The sequence below is a fragment of the Megachile rotundata genome, chromosome 3 (genome assembly GCF_050947335.1).
Source record: "Megachile rotundata isolate GNS110a chromosome 3, iyMegRotu1, whole genome shotgun sequence".
Lineage (NCBI taxonomy): Eukaryota > Metazoa > Arthropoda > Insecta > Hymenoptera > Megachilidae > Megachile > Megachile rotundata.
The window spans coordinates 10,474,575-10,497,804 of record NC_134985.1 but is presented as its reverse complement, the minus strand read 5'-3'; the positions used below and the strand labels follow the sequence as shown (position 1 = coordinate 10,497,804).

Genomic DNA, 23,230 nt, shown 5'->3' with positions numbered 1-23,230 from the left:
TGAATCGGGAACTCGCACCGATTGCGGTGAAACCCCGTCGCAAGCGACGACGATGACCGTTTTGGTGATTACACGCTATCGACTTATCGCTCGTTAAAGATTATATCGGGTTCGCCTACGTTTACGGATCGTTAAAAAATGATAAACTCACCTGGGATCGAGTATGCGATGACGTTTCATTAACACTTCACTGCCGTAATAAAATCGTACCTGTACATCGTAAATTCTATAACATAAATTTCACGTCTTATGCTCAAAGAGTTTATTAAATGATTTTACTCGTTGTGAAAGATTACTTTGGTTATGTAAAATCGGAGATAATTTTTTACTTTTGCAGGAATTGTTTATAAACATCATTTGGTTTTGTAATCACACATTTTTTATGATTACACATTTTTGATGGTCGGTGTTATTAAATGATTACAATTATTTGATAATGTATGAATTTTAGAAAGTAACTACAATTTTTTAATTATTCAAAAAGCATTAATGAATGAGTACAATTTTTTGCTTTTACAGGAATTATTAATAAATGAATACAATTTGGTTATGTAATGATCACACATTTTTTATGTATGTATTAATAAATGAGCACAATTTGGTTATGTAATGGTCACGCATTTTTGATGATATATTAATAAATGATTACAAGTATCTAATACTGCATGAATATTAAAAAATAACTACAATTTTTTGGTTATTCCCATACGAATTATAAACTAAATGCTAAACCTAACCTAACCTAAACCAGTGTATATGCACGCTAAGCATAAAATTCAAAATATAATAGACAAATAAATAAAAACACGTAAATTAACGTACACATTAATTTTTAATTTGGATAAAAATCGACACAGAGAACTCAGCAAATTTTAAGTAAAATAAGAAACCCATAAAACGGTGATTTGACCGGTTTGGTAATTCGAGTGCCTCGGATCCGTTGAGCAAGCGAATGTCATAACATACGATTGTTAATGTGCATATTATTATTAATGTACATATTTGTTTTGTTTATGGGAAGCTATTAATTCAAGTAATTTTCTCTTTATGTAAATAGGGTTACTGCAAAAATTATTGCAAAGATGTGAACTTTATTTTGTGAACCCATAGTGATCACATATATTCAAAGTGTAACACATATAAATTACTGCAGTTATAGTTGGAAAATTAGTTTTGAAAATTAAGCCCACTTGAGGACATATTATTCACTTAACACTAGATTTACGGACGTTTGATGGTCACTTTTATTTAAATTTACCTAAAGTAGAAAAATAAATAAATTGCAGATGATACGTGAACTGCCTAAAGCATTGATTCTTTTGCTGAAAGTTGACGAAAGTTGACATTTTTACAAAATGTGAATTTCTTAACAAATTCTATCATCTAAAATAGACTTATTATCCGTCATTTTGACGGGTTCCGTAAATCTAGTGTTAATAATTACTATTATTTTAGTAAGTATCCTATATTTTTAATTTCATTGAAATGCGAAATTTAAATTTATTTTAATAAGTATCCTATACATTTAATTCCATTGAAACCTAAACTTTTAAATGTCCCGATTTGAACATAAATCAATGTTCAAAATAAGCGTCTCAAATACTTTTTGGACCCGTTGTAAATAACGTGAGCGGCGTTATTTAGTCTTCCAATTGAATCAGCGTTCAGGTAGTCGAAAATTCAAGGTGTCGCGCCTGAGGCATTGTCTCGTCCATAAACGACGATACGGTGTTTTCACCGAACTTTCCTCGACTCGTTTGTTTCATGACCGTGCCATTATGGTTGTTTCAAGGATCAACCGCTGAGATCTTTCGCCGTGTTATGGATACCTGCATTGCTTCTGACACTGCATAAAAGTGAGGTGTCTTTCTTGTTGTTGGGCTGACCTCCTCGAAGGACGACCCGTTTCACCGACCGAAATGAGCAATCGGCTGTAAAAGTGGCGTTGAGTCACGTCTTCCAGCGAGACAATCGCTCGTTCGTGTTTCAGAGCCACGAGGACACGTTGAAGATTTTTCGAAAGAAAAGAAACGGCAGGCAGCATGATCTTCGACAACCGGCTGTAAAAAGAGTTGACGACCGACACCTGCCTTCTTTCGCCAGAAACTGTCTAAAGGAGAGTAAAGTTCGCGTCTGAGAGATCTTTTGGTTGCGGCTTCATTGAGCTCGAAGGACGTCCTGTTTCGTATTCTGGACGAGTTGATAAAGTGGCACGAAAAGGAACAAAATTTTACGATAATTATTTGGTACGTGGTAACAAGGTTATATGAACAAGACTGTGTTCAAAATGTATAATGGATAAACATTTTTGTTTAACACAACCTATATGTGCACTCAAATTGAAATTAAAAATGAAGTTAAAAAATAAATAAACAAACAACGAAATTAGTACACACATTTATTCTTTACCTTGATGAAAATCAGTGCTGATTTCAAGGAATGTATTTTAACAAAATGTGTACCTTATAAGAAGAAACTTGTGGAGCGGTCATTTGGTAGTTTTAGTGTATTCAAAGAAAATTTACAAAATAGTGCAGATGAATTTTATTTTCAGCAAGACTGTGACGCGGAATATACAGCCTGCATAGTGCGTCAGTGGTTAATACCAATACTCCCCACAGGTTAGCAACTCCTCCACAATTGCTCGACTTAAATCCTATCGAACATGTATGGAAACTAGAAAAAAATGTGCGAAATGATATAACGTCGAAAGAACACTTGAAAGAAATATTAAAAAGAGAATGGTGTAATATAGAACCTGACTTCGTTAAAAGTTTGGTGTTGTCAATGCCCGATATATTACGTGATTCGCCGGAAGGGTTATCATACAAAATGTTAATTTATAAAATTCCTGCTAAAATAATTGCAGCAATAATTAAGTGTACGAATACTTTTGTCCCGGCGATTTCTTACGGTCTCGTGAATTTCGAGTCATTTCAAGTTACTACGTGATGTTGCCTTCGGTTTTGGGTCATTTGTTGCTGTAAGTGTAATATTTAATATACAGCTATGTATGATTAAATATACTTAATAATAAGAAAATATTGTTCTTCTTATTTTTTCTTAATTTTAAATATCGAGGGTGCAAATATTCCTTGGCACGCAGAATGACAAAAATACCAGAGTTCTGTTTTCCTTATCCAGAAGTCTCATCGAGTAACAGGTAATATTAGGCAACGACTTAAGCCACCGAAGAATTTCAATGGCCGAAACTCGGGCCGTTTTCAGGCGTAGGAGAATCCAGTATTTTCTTTGCATTCCTTTTCATCTGCTCACGCACAGGTCATGACGAGTTCAAACGTGTCCTGGCTCGTACTTTCTCACATAGTCACCTACCATCTTGTATAGAGGTCCTCTCTATTTATCATCATCAATACAAATGTCCGTGCCATTAATCTATTCGATTTAGTCGCAGTTTTACCAACCACCTGTTGGAAACGGTACTATTCTTCTGTAGACCATAGTTCCATTACCTCTTGGTAATAACACGTTACAAAGTGGTTCGTTCACCCTAATATCCGGTGAAAGCATAAAGATAGGCTGTACGACATTGTGTTTCGGTAACATGTTATTCTATCAATAATGGAAACAATTCGGTATAAAGTTTGCGAACTTCTTCTTTTATTGTTGTATGTTGAACCTGTTCGAAACGATTCAAGAATTATAAAGGTGAATAGTTTCAACTAATAGCTTTTTAACTAATAATTCTCACGCATTTGACGAGTAAATACGACAAGGGGTTTTTAAAACACAATTTAAAAATGAGTGTTTTGACGCTGGTAGTTCTAGCATTAAACAGGTCTTTACTGGCCAGGTCGCCTGTTAAAAACTACTCCTACACTTTCTCCGTATCTCACTCCAATTATAGTTAACTAAAAGAAAATTCAAAGTTCCATTTCAAGATATCCTAGCCGATCAACTGTAGTTTCACAGGGAACTTGGACCAATCTTGATTTATACGGATGTGCCAACCTCTACGAAAGCAAGCCACTTTTGCAGATGACACAATAATGCCTCTCACAAGCATAACCTTCGAATATCGAAGTTATACTTTCGAAGTTACTATAATTTGAACACCTGGGTACCTAACTAGTTCAAAAAATGAAATATCCGAGTAAGCAGATCGTTCTATGTAGAAACACAGTGAAGTCAAATAACAATGAACGACAATAAACGATAATAATCCCACAGAAGTAAGTCAAATATCTCAGCAAGATTGAAATCTAAAAAAACATATGAAAACGTTGAAAAAATATGTGAACACGTTGAAATGTGATCAGATTCATCTAAAAGTGAAAAAGCTGCACTACTGGACATTTTAAATTAAAACTGGAAAATAAAATATTGATACAAACTATCTCAAAACCTGTTTGGACATGCAGTATCTCTACGACCTTTAATTTGAATATAGAAACTTCAGTCAAAAACTTTTCGCGTGTACCATGGTATGCAATGATTTAACAATATCTGTTGTTAGAAATATCTAATTACATGCAACAATTATGGCGGGAAAAGGATCTTCTGGTTCTAGAAATGATTCACATATGCATTAGCACATACGTTAGCACATGTAGATTAAGAAATATATGGATTAATATACAATATAGATTAAAAAGATGTGGATTAGTAGATACAAATATGTGGATCCACATATGTACATCAGTAGTTCATACATAGATGAGTACATACAAATTAAAAACATATGGATTAATATACATGTATAGATCAGAATTATATAGATTAGTACATACAAAACATGTAGATGAGCATATATGTACAGATTAATACATATAGATCAAAAGCTTCAATCAGCACATATCAAAACCATAGATATGTAGATTCACATATGTAGATCAGTATTACATACATAAATGAGTACATACAAATTAAAAACATATAGATTAGCACACACACATTGATCAGAACTACACAGATTAGTACCTACAAATTAAAAACATGCAGATGAGCATATATGTATTGATTAACACATATAAATCAAAAGCTTCTATCAGCACATATCAAAACCATAGATATGTAGATTCACATATGTAGATCAGTAATACATACATAAACGAGTACATACAAATTAAAAACATATAGATTAGCACACGTATATTGATCAGAACTACACAGATTAGTACCTACAAACTAAAAACTTGTAGATAAGCATATATGTATTCATTAACACATATAAATCAAAAGCTTGAATCAGCACATATAAAAAACATAGATCAGCACATATCAACTGCAATTTGTAAAGAATCCATACTAATCAACCCTACTGCTCTAGTTGTAAAGCGTCCCAACTTCACAGGCCATTTCACAAAAATCCTGTAAATACCTAAAAAGGTGCATCAATTAAAAATCGCGAGCAAACCCAAGACATTCCATCTCCACGGCACATGCTATCGTCGAACCGCGTCGTCATTGTTCGCCAAAATGAATTTTCATGAAAAAAAAGCAAAACGCCAGGCGTGAGGCTGGCTTTCGTTTTACAGGCGGTCCTCGTGTTCACTACCTGTTGCAAACATCGAATGGAGGACAGAGACGAAGGAAGAAAAACGCGAAAGGAAGAGAGAGAGACGGACAAAGGGATAGAGAAAGAAAGAGGTGCCGTGGTGGCCCCTTCTTCCCTCGGTTGGAGAGCAGTGACGGGGGGCAGTCAGAGGGGTCCGCGATCTCTGGGTCCTCGATGGGGCAAGGGGGCAGTGGAGAAGAAGAGGGGTCCAAGGAGAGGTAGAGGGGGCTCTGGCGACAGACTGGCGGCCGCGCACCTGCACTCGCTGGCTGAGAGAGCCGACAGTCAGGGCCGCACCTACTAAACTCCAGCTCCCCTTCCGCCATCAGTCCGCAACACAAATCGACCGATTGCATACATTCCGAGTATCCTTATCTCCCACGAAGCCGGTACCAAAAAAGTCATGCATCCAGCTGACTTTTTCCCCCACCGTTCTATGGAGATCGCTCAGGTGGTTCCTTTAACACATCCATACTCTTTTTTCTCTTTGACCATAACAGTTATTTTACACGGATTATTTATTAACACTAAACCTACCTTGTAAACCTACCACTTGGTTTGGAAATGAAGTTGAAAAATAAATGACAAATAGTATATACATTAATTCTTTAGCTTGATGGAAACCTATGCAGATTGCAAGAAAAGTACTTTAACAAATTGTGGAAGTTATGATAGGAGACTTGTGGAAAGGTTATTTAATTAGTTTGGTTTTAATGTTAAAGGAAAAGAATTTTTTTAATGTTATACAGAAGCTGGGCTTGAGTATGGATGCTTTGAAAGTTTGACTGTGTATGTAGATGTTTTAGTTTTTGTATGAATCTATTGAGAAGTAACGTCGAGGTTAATGTTTGGAGTCTGGAGTTCAAGGAAAGGTTTCAGAATTCTGGATCCAAATTTCAAAGTTCAGAATTTTAATTCTAAACGTAAAAACTTTAACTTTAGAGTTAAAGTTAACTTTAGAGTTAAACTTAACTTTAGAGTTAATTTAACTTAACTTTAGAGTTAACTTTAGAGTTAAAGTTTTTCAGTGAAGTTCCGAACTTCCGAAGTTCTAAAAGTGCAAAATTGCAAATATCTAAAGTTCCTCCATATTGAAATTTCATTTGAAATTCCAAACTCTTCAAGATCCAAGAAAATCATAACGTAACTAATTTCTACAGTGGAATAAATTGTATTATATTGCAACTGCAATACATTACATAGAAGATCGTATAGCAAATGTTAACCTCCTAACCTCTGATTTTTTCGGTGATTGCGTCTGTCAGAACTAGTTAATTATTACTGCAATGTTAGCATAACAGCACTTTGGAATACTGACTATATTTTAAATTTATCGATCTTTTATTGTAAAAATCGTGATTAGTATCGAACTCAAAAATCAGTCCTTGCGTAAATACGATTTAGGTTTATCATATTCGAATTGTCATCTTTTCATGTAAAATTGTGCGAACATAGTTTTGAAGTATATGTATACTATGTTCTTTGGTTATTGATGTTCTGTTGCCACATAATGATCACTCTATCGTGGAATTGATATTAATTTATAGAGGAGAAAGCAGTTCAGCTTTATCACCATCTATTATGTGATTTGTGTTCTGCGTGGGTAAGTGCTAGCCATGAGAACAAAACTCTCATTTTTCTTTAGAAGACAGCTTTGTTTAGTTTTCAAGCTTTTTTTCTGTATTTTGAACTGCAAAGAATGTGATCTTAACAATCATTTGATATAAATTTACAATGCAATTTATTAAACATAACAAACACTATATTTATTTTAATAATTCATCCAATGCAGTTTTCAATAGAAAGAAAATTAATTATAGTTTTAATATTTTAGTTATTTAGATGCGTCAGTCAAGACTAACTATTCAGGGCTATAACATTAAAACGAACAAAGAAAATTAAAATGTTGTGAGTATTTTATATTCAGGGGTTCTTGATAATGCAACTTATAGTTGGACTTAAATTTCAAGTTGAAGAGTATTCAAAATTTGAGTAAGGTTTATCACATTTGAGGTGTAAGTGCGTCACGAGTGAGACTCGTTAAAGCACGGGAAGAGGTTAAAGTCTCATTGACGTGAACTGATTTTAAATTATGATTAAAATGTTACAAAATTTCTTGTTATGAAAAAGGTTGGTGAAAACGCTACAAAAATAAAAAATTGTTCCATTTGTAAATGGAAAAATGACTTATTGGTTACATTATGTGTATTTATTTTAATTACGGGTAATTAGTAGCAATTTTGTTAAATATTTAGATGACATTCGTTAGTAAACAATAACGTTTTGTTTAACAATGTTTATCTGTCTAATAACGTTTTGCAATTAAATGTTATTATAAAATTATAAAATAACCTTGCGACATACACGAGCTTTACTTATAATACTAATCATTATAATACTAATCAGTCTATTCCAAAATAATATATTTAGAATTAGAAATGTAATCTACTGGAATATCGATGCTTTTATATCATCCCGCAATTTAATAATTAAATTTCGATAACTACCGCAGTGTACTTCAAAGTTCACAGAAAATTTGAAGCAAATGGCGTCCGAATGCTGTTAAGTGGAATAGTAAATAGTAGTCGGCACGATCGCAATTGAGAATTAATATGAATGAGCGATTGGTATTTGAAATGCGATTGAACGCAATCGAACATCGATAGCTGCTTGAAAAAACGTTATTGTTGAATGACTTGTTTTGAGGTCATTAGTTGTTCCACATGTTCGAGACGCGCTATCTTGAAAACATCCGGTCATCGATAGTATCAACTTCTAATTGTATAAAAGTATTCCGATCTGTAAAGAACTGAATTTCGACATTATTCAAAAATGTCTACTATCAATCTTAGAAGAGGAAATGTGAAGTACTTAGCTTTAGACTTTGGTAGTGTAACCATTATTTGATTCCGAAGAGATTACTGAATGTAAACGCACCACTAGAATGCAAGAAAAATACACTTCATTTAATTACATGTTCAAAATGTATGCCGCCTTCCATCACGTAATATTCCGGTCTTTTACTTCACATTTCCACTTCTGCAAATCGAGTAATATGTTAATAAAAATATCATGTAACGTGTGTTTTGAATTCGTCTCGATGTCCTCTAAAGCTACGAATAAAAAAAATGTATGTTCCTATTTAAAAAACCCGAGGTGACCTTGACTTTGCCGAGAGAACAAACTGTTTTCAAAATTTGCTTCACTAATATCTATTGTGCACTTCATACCCTACAAATATTGTTCTGAACTTTTTTTCGTAAGGTGGCTGCAAGTGGGAGAAAAATTGTGAGTAGCGTTTCCCTGTATCTCGTTATCGTTACGTACTTGGTAATAATTAGTAATAATTACCAATACTTGGTAATAATTTTGACCTAAGACAATTTTCTGTATATACCATAATTATACCCATAAAACAGAAAATTTCGTACATGGTCCTAATTCGATGAGTCATACTCAGTCATCTCAGTCATACCGTGTCTAAACTATCACCGTTGACCCTTAATTAAAGTAATTCAGCCGCGATTCACGAAGTTATTAAAACGACCAGAAAGTAGCGGAGTAGCTCGTGTCCGAGTGTAGGTAGGCCGCAGTGATAACGCTTATCTAGCGTGCGCCACTCTGTGGCTGAGTTTGCATATCAATGAGACTTCTTAAAAATAGACACTCGCGTGTCATATTCGGCCGACACTCACTCGCGTTAATTCGTGCGATTACAAATGGTTGTTGACTTTCAGTCTCACGTTTCTTTGGTTCCGATGCACCGAGCCACCGTTGCACTTCGTTAAACAATGAACCGAGGAATTTCTGAAATGCTCGGAAGAACCGTAACAGCAACGTGAATCGGAAAAATGTAATTTTCAATTGGGTGTTGTGTGTGGACGGTTATTTAAGTTTGTAATTGAATAATTTCTCACTTGCTTGATAACAAGTGAACTTCATCAAGTTCACTAGTTCACAGATTTTGAGTAAAATCTGAAATGCAGTAAAGAATTGAAAGAGGAGTTTAGTAGATTCAGTTTGAGTTTAATGTTACCTTCTTGGGATATTACTAGGCGAGAATTTGTTAGGGTGGAGAAAATTCCAAATTAAAAAATGTTTAATATTATAAACTTGCAAAGTTGCAAAGTCATAAAATTATAAAATGACAATTTTCAAATTTCACCAAATTTTCTTACTCTAAAGTTTCCAATCATTGCAACTTATTAAATCCCCAAAAGCCTAAATTCTTCAATTTCTCAATTTTCGAATACCATGACTTTCGAATTCCTAAACTTTCCAAAATTCCCTTCATTTTCAAAAAATTCTTGAAGTTCTTACAATTCTTAAAATTCTTCAAATTTTCTGAACCTCAAATTCTCTTCTTCCTAAATCTTTCAGGCCGACCCAACATTATGATCCACCCTGTAGCACGTGCATTCATGTGCAGACCTCCTATTCAGATTTTGTTACCTACGTTGTTCCATATACGAGCGCACAATTTTTCTCTGTTATCACCTTGAGAAAAAGCGTGCTAGGCTGGAGCGTGGGATTATTGTTCGAGTACACGTACGTATATGGTCTCGTGATTATTCTTAATATGACGCTGCATCTCGCACGCGATAAAAACAGCAAGTGTTCGCGCTAATAAACAATAATGACACGTTGAACTGGTACACGCTGGCTAGCAGCAAGGTAATTTGCATTTGTCGTAATTACAATTCACCGCCGCTGCACTCGGTGTTCCTTAGTGTATCGGCATCGATTCCTGACTTACGATCACGGAACCGTGTTTTCCGACGACATTTCAGTGCTTTCAAGCGTTACATTTTCATGTAAAGTGCTGAGAAGTCGTAACTTATGGCACGACCCTTGAAAACACTGTTCCTTCATATTTTCCCGCGCTACTGATCGTCTATTTTATGTTTCAAGTTTTACGAGTCTGTTAAAATTACTTGAGTTTGTTGCAATACAATTAACACCTTACGGGTGATGAATATACTTGTACTTGTCGATTTAGATAATTTATGATTGTATTTTTCAATTTATGTAATTTGTGTAACTGTATTTTTCGGTTTATATGATTTGTGTAATTGTATTCGTCGGTTTATATGATTTGTATAATTGTATTCGTCGGTTTATATAATTTGTATAATTGTATTCGTCGGTTTATATAATTTGTACAATTATATTCATCAATTTATGTAATTTGTATAATAGTATTCAATTAATATAATTATTACCGAGGAGAGATGACGTGCAAAATCTTTAACAGTTATCACAGTGATCACAAAACCACGATCGCGATTAAACTTCATTCACGACCGTGATTAGGAAGATGGCGTCCTAGAAGCGGTTCACTGTGGACGTTGATGTTCTACCCTTACAAATAGCGGAAGTTCAAGAATGTCCGTGCATACCGTGGAGGACAAAAGTATACACTTCAAATATAGAAATAAAAAGAACAAAATTTTCTTATTATTAAGTATGTTTAGCTGTATATTAAACATTGCACTCACAGCAACAAATGACCCAAAACCGAAGGCAACATCACGTAGTAACTTGAAATGACTCGAAATTCACGAGACCGTAATAAATCGCCGGGACAAAAGTATTCGTACACTTAATTATTGCTGCAATTATTTTAGCAGGAATTTTATAAATTAACATTTTGTATGATAACCCTTCCGGCGAATCACTTCACGTAATATATCGGGCATTGACAATACCAAACTTTTAACGAAGTCAGCTTCTATATTACACCATTCTCTTTTTAATATTTCTTTCAAGTGTTCTTTCGACGTTATATCATTTCGCACATTTTTTTCTAGTTTCCATACATGTTCGATAGGATTTAAGTCGAGCAATTGTGGAGGAGTTGCTAACCTGTGGAGAATATTGGTATTAACAACCACTGACACTCTATACATATAGGTTATATGTTTCGCGTCACAGTCTTGCTGAAAATAAAATTCATCTAATTCATTCTAATTCATCTGCACTATTTTGTAAATTTTCTTTTGATATATTTAAATATAACTGTCCATTATTTTATCTATTATTATGTGAAAAATGAATATCTTAAAAAAGCTTGAGACCAAAAAAGACATACACGCAGACATATACGTATAAAGCCATTTACATAAAATATTAATTTCCCACACTCCAGCTTATATAAGTAATCACAATAAATCCAAAATGCAATATAATAAATATACGTGTTAAGGGTACATGTTGAACAGCACACCTTTTTCGAACCTTGAAATCAAAGAGAAAATACATACAATACACGGGTGCAAACCGTAAAAGGTAGTTCATAAACATGCATCTCGAAAGTGCAAGAAGCGAAATGAGTAATAGGCAGTATAATGAGGGACTGATTATGATGTAAGCGGTTTATCCAAGCATAATGATTCGGAGAGCAGATTGTGACCAATGAATACCTTCACTTTCTACCTTTACACCCATTGTCCACGGTATTGTCGAGTAATGCTATACAATTGTGCTTGACTCTCTTAATGTTTGACCTTTTCCAGATGATATTTATAAGATTTGCGCCACGACGACCGTGACTTTAGGTGAGGTCGTTATGCAAATCGCGTCCTTACATTTATTAGGTTTGTTAACAAGTAACTGCCTGTGTCGGACATCATTTTTGGAAGGCCGTAAAGTTATTCCACAAATGGCTCATTCCATAAATCGACATTCGATATGGATAACATACTTTAACGTAGACATAATCTAAGGGGAGAGTGAAAAGCACATCTGATGTATTAAAATATTTCAAACATGTCTGATGTGAATATTGTAACTTATGGTAATTTTACAGGAGAGCTTTTTACAATTTTTTAAATTTATTTTTTATATTTGCTGTTTGCACCGACCACTTAAGTGTAGTGTGTGACTTATTGTTTTACATTTTTATATCTTTTGTTTAAGTTGCAAAAATAGTAAGAATATAATAATATAACAAACAGTATAAGTCAAAGTTATTTCATATAATAAAAGTAAATAAAAATAAATAATTGATATAATCAAAACTGTTCAAACTACAAAATATGAATAGCTGTACAATAAATTAATGAACTTAACGTAAACGTTACCCGAAAAATTTGTTCCCACATTTGACTTCTTATATGATTTGCGTTTATCGATCAATATCTAAGCAGAAATCGAATCAAAATAAATTTCCACGAATTTCATGATCTGTTCGCTTTCCAAAAAGTAGATCTTGTCTGTTCGCCGAGTACGCGTGTACTTGATCGCGTTCCGATATCGACTTATCAGCGCGTGATAATTGTTGAGCAATAATAATTAGCACATTCTAACCGTCGCACAGATGTGATCAATGACAATATCGCAAGAAAGTTAATGAATTGACGTTTGTACGCAAATTACAACTGATTGTTTAATGTTAATTCTGTAGATTGCATGCACTCATTCCATCGATAATTTTGTATCTTTATCTCGTACTTGAAAGTACGAAAAGAGATTATGCTGTGATTACGTCAGTGAATGTTATGAAATAATCCTTTTATACATAATAGAAATATTGAAGCTTGCGTGAGGTTCTAAATCGCTCTAAATAAATATTTCACTTTCCAATTTCGTATTCGTTCAATTTTATTGATAAGATACTTCTTATTCCGTTTGTTTAATAAATTATATTCAAAAAATTTGACGTTTAATTTGAATTACATGTTATTCATGTTATTCTAATCTTCCCAGAAATTGCTCGAGGACTTGCGGTTTAAAGATATGAACCACTTGATTTTTTATTATTGACCTTCTGACCCGGTAAAATTATCAGGTGTTCGAATTTATTGGCAATTTTTTGAATACGCTATTACGAATGAACGTTAATCATTACAGTACTTCTATATTAATGCTTTCTAAAATTCTTAAATTACAAAAATTTCAAAATTTCAAAATCTCAAAAATTCAAAAATTCCATAATTCTATAATTCCAAAATTCCATAATTCCATGATTCCAAAATTCCATAATTCCACAATTCCATGACTCCACAATTCCATAATTCCAAAATTCCAAAATTCCAAAATTCCAAAATTCCGAAATTCCAAAATTTCATAATTCCATAATTCCAAAATTCCATGATTCCATAATTCCACAATTCCATGATTGCAAAATTCCATGACTCCACAATTCCATAATTCCATAATTCAAAAATTCCATGATTCCATAATTCCATGATTCCACAATTCCATGATTGCAAAATTCCATGAATACAAAATTCCATAATTCCAAAATTCCATAATTCCATAATTCCATAATTCCATAATTCCAAAATTCTATAATTCTAAAATTCCATAATTCCAAAAATCCATAGTTACAAAATTACAAAATTTCTGTATTCCTAAATTCCTAAATATTTAAATTTCTAATTTTACTATTTTTCCTAATTGTCCTAATTGTCCTAATTGTCCTAATTGTCCTAATTTGCCTAATTTTTTCTGATTGTCCTAATTTTCCTAATTGTCCTAATTTTTCTTATTCTCCTAATTTGCCTTATTTTCCTAATTTTCCTAATTACCCTAATTTTTCTTATTTTTCTCATTCTCCTAATTTCCTTTATTTTCCTAATTACCCTAATTTTTCCAATTTTTCTTATTCTCCTAATTTGTCTTATTTTCTTAAATACCCTAATTTTTCTTATTTTTCTCATTCTCCTAATTTTCCTAATTATCCGAATTTTCCTAATTACCCAGATTTTTCTAATTTTCTTATTTTTCCTCTTATTCTTAATTATCCTAATTTTCCACATTTTCCAAGCCCTTCTAATTCCAAATCACCAAAACCCATAAACACTTACCTTCCCACTTTCCAAATTTCTAAATTTCCAATCCCCAACTTCACAAACAAATTACACTTATCCTAACTCCATACCTTCTCAAATTTCCAAACATAAAAATTCAAAATTTTTCCACATTCAAGAATTCTTAACCTTGTAAGTCTCTAAAGCTCTAAATTCTATCCATAAAACTTTGCAAATTTGTATATTCGAGTTCTTATCATTTATCTCATAATACGATAATGCTACCTATTAAAGCTATGATCGTGTTATATCACCTCCTGTATTTACAGCTGATAATTTTTCGAAATTTTTTCTTCGTACATATGAATATTATTCAGCGGCTCGAAAGTCGCTCAGGTGGTTCGATATTGCGGCTAAACAAAGAAGAAATTGAAAGACCGGATTGCGATAATGGCTTGTAAGCTTGGTAGATAAGCTCGGATAATTAAGTATTAATGTACTTGATCAGACAACGTTCTCGGATTTTACGATGCAGGCGCTGTGTACACATTACGCTTTCAGTTTTCTTTTCTCTAATTTGAAATGCTACCTCGAACATTTCATTTTTCTTATTGTATCACTGTACACTCGCTTCTAATTAAATCACTTTAAACGATCGTTTCTTCCGCTAATTATAGCTATTATTAGGGAGAATGCTTTTTTTATTCTTTTGAAACGTTTAATTGTTCAGTGACGGAGTAATTAATATCCTTCGTAAATGAGATTATTTATTGATTAAGAGAATTGTTGCCTCACATCGAACGTTGAATATTGAGACATAGAAAATCTAATTTGATTTGAGAATATTGAAATGTTACAGTGTTCGAGATGTTTGGTCTCAATCTTATTTAACATATTCTGTTTGAATTCTGAAAAAATTAAACATCATTTGTTAACTACTAAAACCCGACAGACGTTGCCCTGCCTGTGCACATTTATTGACCTCCGTATATATAAAAATGGATCTGTACGTAACCTAGAATCTATAATTCGTTGTGGAAAGATGTTGAAAAATGAAAGATAGCTTGTACCGATGGATTTCATTGTTTGTGTCGGTATAAGTTGATGATATACATTTTTTTATTAAGAATTCGCTCTGTAATTGAACTAACTTAAAGTCCATTTTTTGTAGGATTATCGACAACCACCTCGGGTACATACCCACCAAATTATGTCTGTCTATGATTATTATGTACCGAATTATTTCATTTTTATTGGTTTGCCACGCCCCCTTTTGCCCGCCCATTTTTATATACCTAAAAACCTTCTTCATGGAAAAATACATATGTGCCAACTTTCACCGTGATCAAACGGAGTCGAAGTCTATTAATTTCGTACAAACTTCCATTTTTATATATATATATAGATTCGAATGAAATTTTCAAGTAGACTTTCAATTCTCAAGTTTGTATATCAAGTTTGTAGGTTAAATTGTCTGAAGTACGAATTTCCAAATTTTTGTATTTAGGAATTTTTAAATTTCCAAATTTCTCAAAATTCCACGTCTGCAAGGTACCAAGTTTCCAAATACCAAATTTCCCAAAATTCCATGTCTCTAATTCCCCAAATTTCCGAATATCAAATTTCCCAAAATTCCAAATCCCCAATTCCCCAAATTTCCAAATACCAAATTTTCCAAAATTCCATGTCTCTAATTTCCAAAATTTTCAAATACCAAATTTCCCAAAATTCCAAATCTCTAATTCCCCATATTTCCAATGACCAAATTTCCCAAAATTCTAAATCCCTAATTTCCCAAATTTCCAAATATCAAATCTCCCAAAATTTGAAGTCTCTCAGTCCCCAAATTTCCAAATACCAAATTTCCCAAAATTCCATATCCCTAATTCCCCAAATTTCTAAATATCACATTTCCCAAAATTCCAAATCTCTAATTCCCCAAGTTTCCAAATACCAAATTTTCCAAAATTCCATGTCTCTAATTTCCCAAATTTTCAAATATCAAAACCTCCCAAAATTGGAAGTCTCTCAGTCCCCAAATTTCCAAATACCAAATTTCCCAAAATTCCATATCCCTAATTCCCCAAATTTCTAAATATCACATTTCCCAAAATTCCAAATCTCTAATTCCCCAAGTTTCCAATGACCAAATCTCCCAAAATTCTAAATCCCTAATTTCCCAAATTTCCAAGTACCAATCTCCCAAAATTCCAAATCCCTAATTTCCAAAATTGTAAAATATAAAATTTTTATATACATAGGTTTGCACTAGATTTTATTTTATCTCTTAAAAGAGACTACAGCTATTCTATTATAGTTCTGAAATCAAGAGTGAATAATGTATGAAGAAAGAGTTTGAAATACTTTGTAGAAATGTTATAAAAATAATAAGAAAAGACAATGGATTTTGTATGTTCCAATTATTCCAGTATGTTCCAATTTTTTATATACAACTTGACTAACTATAACTTCACTTTGTTTATGTAATTCATTTCATAAATAAAAATAAGAAAAATTGTTTGTATAAACGTAGGCTCTTGAATGCACTTGAAGTTATTAAAAAGAACCAATATTATAACAAGATATTATTGTTATAAATAAATTAATAATACTTCCAAAAATTAGTATCACAAAGATCGTAATCACTTATCAGTTATCAAAGATATAATTCACAGAACACTCAGAAACGTTTTTTTCCCAAATTCTTCAACAAATTCTTGCAAAATGAATCAGTATCAATAAAAAGTTCTACCAAACTCTTTCGAAATTCGAAAATAAATTCTTAAAGCAGCTGCCATTTTCGGTCTCCGATTATATCTCATATTGCTTATTGATTACTTGAGAACACGCTATATAATTTATCTCTCCTATTATCAGCCTATTGATTTTATTATTTCCTCGATGAATTGCAAGAAATTGCGTGCAAGCTTCGCAGCGATGGAACGTGTACCGTCAACAAAACGACAACGATACCCGAGGATTGATTTTCGATTGAATCGATCGCATGCTGAACTCGTAAACCTGTATAGAAATCAGTCGAGCTCTCTGTTACATGTATTTGTCTATAGAAACTTCAGCAAAAAAATTCGTTACTTAACATTTTTCGTATGCAATTCGATGAAACAGCCAATTCGTGAAACTATTTGTAACATTGTCATTTTTATTTTGCGATTTATTCACGTTTTATGAAATCTTTTTTGCTGACTTTTTGTAAACATGTGACTCTTATAATTTATGTTATATTATGCAAGTTTTATGCTTTAAGTTTATGTGGATGAGGTTATGTTTTAAGGTCATGTAGGTAAGGTTATGTTTTAAGGTCATGTAGGTAAGGTTATGTTTTAAGGTTACGTAGGCAAGGTTATGTTTTAAGGTCATGTAGGTAAGGTTATGTTTTCAGGTCATGTAGGTAAGGTTATGTTTTCAGGTTACGTAGGTAAGGTTATGTTTTAAGGTCATGTAGGTAAGGTTATGTTTTCAGGTTACGTAGGCAAGGTTATGTTTTAAGGTTACGTAGGTAAGGTTATGTTTTAAGGTCATGTAGGTAAGGTTATGTTTTAAGGTTACGTAGGTAAGGTTATGTTTTCAGGTTACGTAGGTAAGGTTATGTTTAAGGTAACGTAGATATTATTTATACAATTCTACTTCTACCATTTTCCTAAAAAAAAAGCATATAATACAATAATTTTCTAATTTAACAAAATACATTTATCTTTTGATGGTACAGACAGTTTTACTCTAACTGTAAGTACAATTATATTTAACTAAAAATTTAACTCAAAGTATATTTGCAATTATATTTAATTTACTTACAATTATAACATAAACGTTCCATGAAAATATAATATAAATTATAAGAGAATATGAGGTCACATAAAAATTTGATATAAATTAAAAAAGAATAAGGGTGTGACCTTGATAAAATATGTCAAGGTCAAAAGATCCATAAAGTTTGCCCGTAATAAAAAATTTGTAAAAAAACAGATACGTTAATTTAGTACGTTTCTTTTCGGAAAATATTTCACACAGGTGTGGAGGCCACGTGCGATTCGTACTTGAGTTTTGATATATCCGCGATTTTAGGTGCTTTTGCACTTATCGAGGCGACATTCCTCGATTATGTTGCGTTAATACGACTCGAGGGAACGATCGTTTCGTCTTTTGAACACGTGTGTCGTTATCAGTGGTCATTTTTTTCCTCAGGACACGATAACAGTACTTATAAAGCGTAATTTCCGTTCGTGGCTTTTCGAGGAAACTTCGAAGCCACGTTATTTGCAACCATGTGCTTTCCCATTTCGATAGCCTTGTAATGATTAATTATCGCTCGGTAATTTAATATTAAAGCACGCTATTCAGAAAATTATTATTAGACCGCAGATGTTCACTCTGTAAAACGTAGTGAAATCATTTGCGAACAATTGTAACACAATATTGTAAAATATTTTAAATATATTTTTATAGCGAAATGTGTAGAGCTGACTGTATTATGTACATATAAATTTATTATTATTTAATATTATTATTTATTATTTAAATTTATTATGCGCATATAATTTATTATTGTCTTTATATTTAATAATGCAATTTTTAATTTATAAAGTTTAACAAGACTGCAATTTGAGGTACTCAAGCATTTTGTACACGATAGAATTTATTTTTGCACATTTCACTGCTACGTTTATTTAAATAATATTAAAACTGAATTTGTGTGTATTTCTACGGCAGTTCGAAGAAACGACTGTTTTCCATTTTCAAGGAAATTCCGTTCAAACTTTTATTTAAGAAAACATCTGTTCTTTAAGAATGTAGGAGCATTAATGTCATTTATAGGAAATTAATTAATTGAACGTCTTTTAGCAAATACCTCATGCTAGGATATTACAAATTTTAGTTACAGAATTTTAATCCTTCGTTACTCCTTCAATTTTGTAATTTAACTGATTTCTAAGAGGAACTGCATATAAAATTATTTGCAATACCAAAAAGTTGTTATTGGAAAAGACAGAAAATATTTTTAATAACTATGGAGTCAACAGAAATATTTTCTGTTATAAACAGTTCATGATATAATTACTAAAATTAATAATTCTATATATCTATTAGTTTCAGACAACTGCAGACTTACATCTCAAATGCATATCAAGAAAAAATATAAAATCATATAAATAAATAATAAATTTCAAAAATCACCAATTTGGTTACAGTTCCACTAATGGGACATACGCTAACTAGTTGAAACATTTTTCAAATAAAAAAGAAATCGATAGAATGCAACTGCACCGTCAAAAATATCATCGTGACGCGAAAATACTTAGGAACACGGGGTCGGCGTGAAAAGGGCACATTTCTGTGTTTTTGTAGAAACCGCAAGCAAATTCGCTGCAACAATCTGGCGCACCTGCGTTTCGTTTCGCTTGATATCACAGTCATGCGATAAATTTTCATTGCCACGCGTGTAGGAATAAACTTTTATTGACCATCGGGTGTTTGAATTTAAACGTATATACCGCCTGTAGCTGGGCTTTTTTCAGCGTACGGCGCAAAGGATATACTCGTGTCCCAAGCGTAAAATACCATGAATATTTCACGTACTTCTTTAAAGAAAATGTCATTTGCATTTATGCAAATAAATCTTCTTCTTTATGTATTTCGTATCTTTCACCTTTTATAAAGAACGATTTATGAACGGTGTGAATGTGACTTGTTTATTTGTGATATCGTTTTATCATTAACCGGTTGAGATGAGTGCATCGCGCACTTAATTGAGTCGTTTATTTTGAAAGTTAGGTGCATTCTTGGGAAAAATTGAGATATAGATAACAATAGATAAAGTTTTCTGTAAACAATCTATAGAATATTAAAGTAATTCGAAGTCTCTAATATTTGATGTTTATTTTAAATGTGCGAGTCCTTCTCAGGTTGAAATTTTCCCAAATTTAATATATCCCTATATTAAAATATTTATGGTAGTTAATATATTAAAGTATCTATGGTACAGATTAATAATACTTAACACTAAACCTACCGGCGTATAATATGTACTTAATCTGAGATGAAAAATGAAGTCAAAATATAAATGAACAAACGACGAAACATAAATTAGTACACACACTAATTCTTTATCTTGATGAAGATCAATACAGGTATCAGAAGAATCAATTCAACAAATTGTGTCATTTATAATAAGGATCTTGTGAAACGGTCATTTGACCGGTTTGGTAGTTTTAGTGTTAATAATATAATAATAATAATAATATAATATCACAGAGTAAACCAGAGGATACTCTCTGTCGGCACCTATGATCTCTCGAAAACGCCGTCCCTTTAAATTGCTTGCACAAACGAGCGGCAAATTTAAATCGAGCAAATCTACTTTCATGTCAACCTCTAATAATTTGGAATATATTTGTAATAAATTTTCTGTATATTACTAATATTGTCTTTCGAGGTATTTTCATCAATTTTACAGCGTTGAAAAGTTGAAAAGAAAAGAATATACCAAAATGATTGCTCTACAAAATATATTTGAAGAATATGTATTACGGAAATGATTATTACAAATAACTTGTAAGAAAATGAAAAACTGTATATCACAAGAAATTACGGATGAATGTGTTACAGAGATACGACAAAATATTTATTAGAAATAAATTACTGGTGAATAGGTTTAAACTATTCTTTTTCGACCGCCATTCTTCTACAGTATGCACATGCAAGTTTAATTATTATACTACTTGGTTATTTGAACAAATAATTATACTATTATTAACACTACCGTAATTATACTATATTTGATAATATTTGAGTAAATAATAACAAGTGAACATATCAAATTATTGAATTGTTCTCGGTACGTTATTTGCGTAACTCTAACAAGATTTTTAGGCCTGAATGAAATCGAAGAAACAAATTATAACTTTCCATACTATTTCTGAGAATCGATCGACGAGGACTTTTCGAGGCCTTGATCGCAATCAACCAAGATGCGTGCATGCAGTTTTTTTCCAATCATCAGCGGTAGGATTCGCATACGCATCGTGTTACAACATCAGCGATTTACCTTGATGGTTCGAATTATAGTTTCCGTGCAACGACAGAAGGACGTAATATTTTATCGCTCTTTACTTTTTTCTCAAAATAAGTGACTGTTCAAATAACTGGAAATTATTTGCTGTTGCTATTGTAAATATAATTTTCTGAAATCGCGTTACATAAAGTGGCAGTTTTCATGTTTTTGGATGCTCCAAATAATATGGACTTTCAAATAAAATTAACTTTGGGAAAGTGAAATATTTTCATCCGTTGCATCAAATAGGGAAACAGAAATATTTTTAGTTGAAACAATTATTGAAGATTATTTTATGAAAAACGTAAGAGAAGTGTGGGATAAATTATCGAAAAAATGATTTTTATGGAAAATAATATTGGATGTAAAGAATTACCTTTGAGATTACTGTATCAATTCTACTATACCGATTGAATCACTATTCATCGTATTTTTGACCACTGAAATTAAAATAATAACAAATTTTGAATTCCTTAATTTGTCACTTCACAATTACATAAAAATATTGTTTAATATTATACATACCATTCTCAGCTTGATGTCTACATGCATTTGAAAACGGTACTGCTATCGCCATCTGATGATGAACGTCAAAGCTAAAAATTAAAAAAGAAACTTATAATGATTTGGTAAAATCAAAATATTCCGAAAATAATTAGTCCTGTTACTCCGATGTAATTTAATGCATATTGCAGATAATTAAACTAATAAAATCAATGCTACTTACATTTATTCTTTTTTTTTAATGAGACATGTGGCGCCATCTCTCCAGTGAACACGGTGAACTACTCACTTTTGAAACAGGAGTTTCATTAGTTCCCACAGAGTACCAGTAGGTGGCGACACGAGTATTTTTTGTAGTGATCCTCAGAGTCGTTGATCAAGAAGAGTTCTGTTATCACACCCGTCGATCAAGAGAAGCTCTGTCTTCGAGTCTGAAAAAATGATAAATGTTTAAAACAATCGTTGTTTGATCGTATTCAACTTTATTTTAAAAACAAAATCTATTACTATTCATTCCTTAATCAATTCAAGAACATGTATAAAAATTAAATTTAGAATCAATTCAAAGCTAATTTAATTCGTAGCTATTAGCTCGATATCGTTTTCTAAAGTTCATTTCTATAAAAATGTTTAGAAAACGATATCGATTACCAGGTCACACCACGCGGAGGTTGCTACGATAGTGACCCACCCTAACTCCAAATCCCAACCACCCTCCAAATGCAACATCATTTATCAGAAGGATAAATGAGTTCTGACTCTACTTAGCTCATAGGCTCGCATATACAAGTTCTTTACCACAATCGAGCAAAGAGCTTGTATCACACACACACACACGCGCACGTACATTAACATAATACTAATTTTTTGAGATCCCAAATAAACGCCGCACGGTACCTCTTTTTCTAAGATTGCACTCAAATAATCTATGACGTATTCAAAAAGCAAAGGGGAAGAAAGTTAGAAGAACTTTCTATTAGAAGCAAAGAAAGTTAGAAGAATCTTCTACTAAAACAAAAGAAAGTTGGAAGAACTTTCTGACAAGAAGAAAAGAAAGTTAGAAGAACTTTCTGTGAAAAAAGGGGATCAGTATTTTTCGCCAAGTGAACCTCGCCTTCCATGGGTCAAAGGGTAGTCCATAGTGGCTTACGTGAACCACGAGACAGAGATGAACCGAAAATACTGGCAAGAACGAGTGACACATCCGCGGAGGGTCTCCCATTTCCCCGCCGCTTGCGTTTGAAGCAAGTCTGACCGCAGAGAGGAGACCCCTGCCGTGAGGCGGCAGATCGAGATGGTTCATCGATCGATCGGCCCCGCAGAGATGTGTCCCTGGCGCTACACCAGCACTTGCAGCTCACCTCTGCCGCGTGTTCACAGCACTAT

At 32.7% G+C, this 23,230-nt stretch overlaps 1 long non-coding RNA gene across 1 annotated transcript; it reads right to left on the bottom strand.

Annotated features, from left to right (window-relative positions):
- Window positions 1-20,785: 20,785 nt before the first annotated feature.
- Window positions 20,786-23,230, bottom strand: LOC143264155 (uncharacterized). Its single transcript, XR_013037675.1, has 3 exons — window positions 22,068-23,230; window positions 21,866-21,936; window positions 20,786-21,780 (listed from the first exon to the last, which is right to left on the bottom strand). It is a non-coding gene; the product is annotated as an uncharacterized LOC143264155 (long non-coding RNA).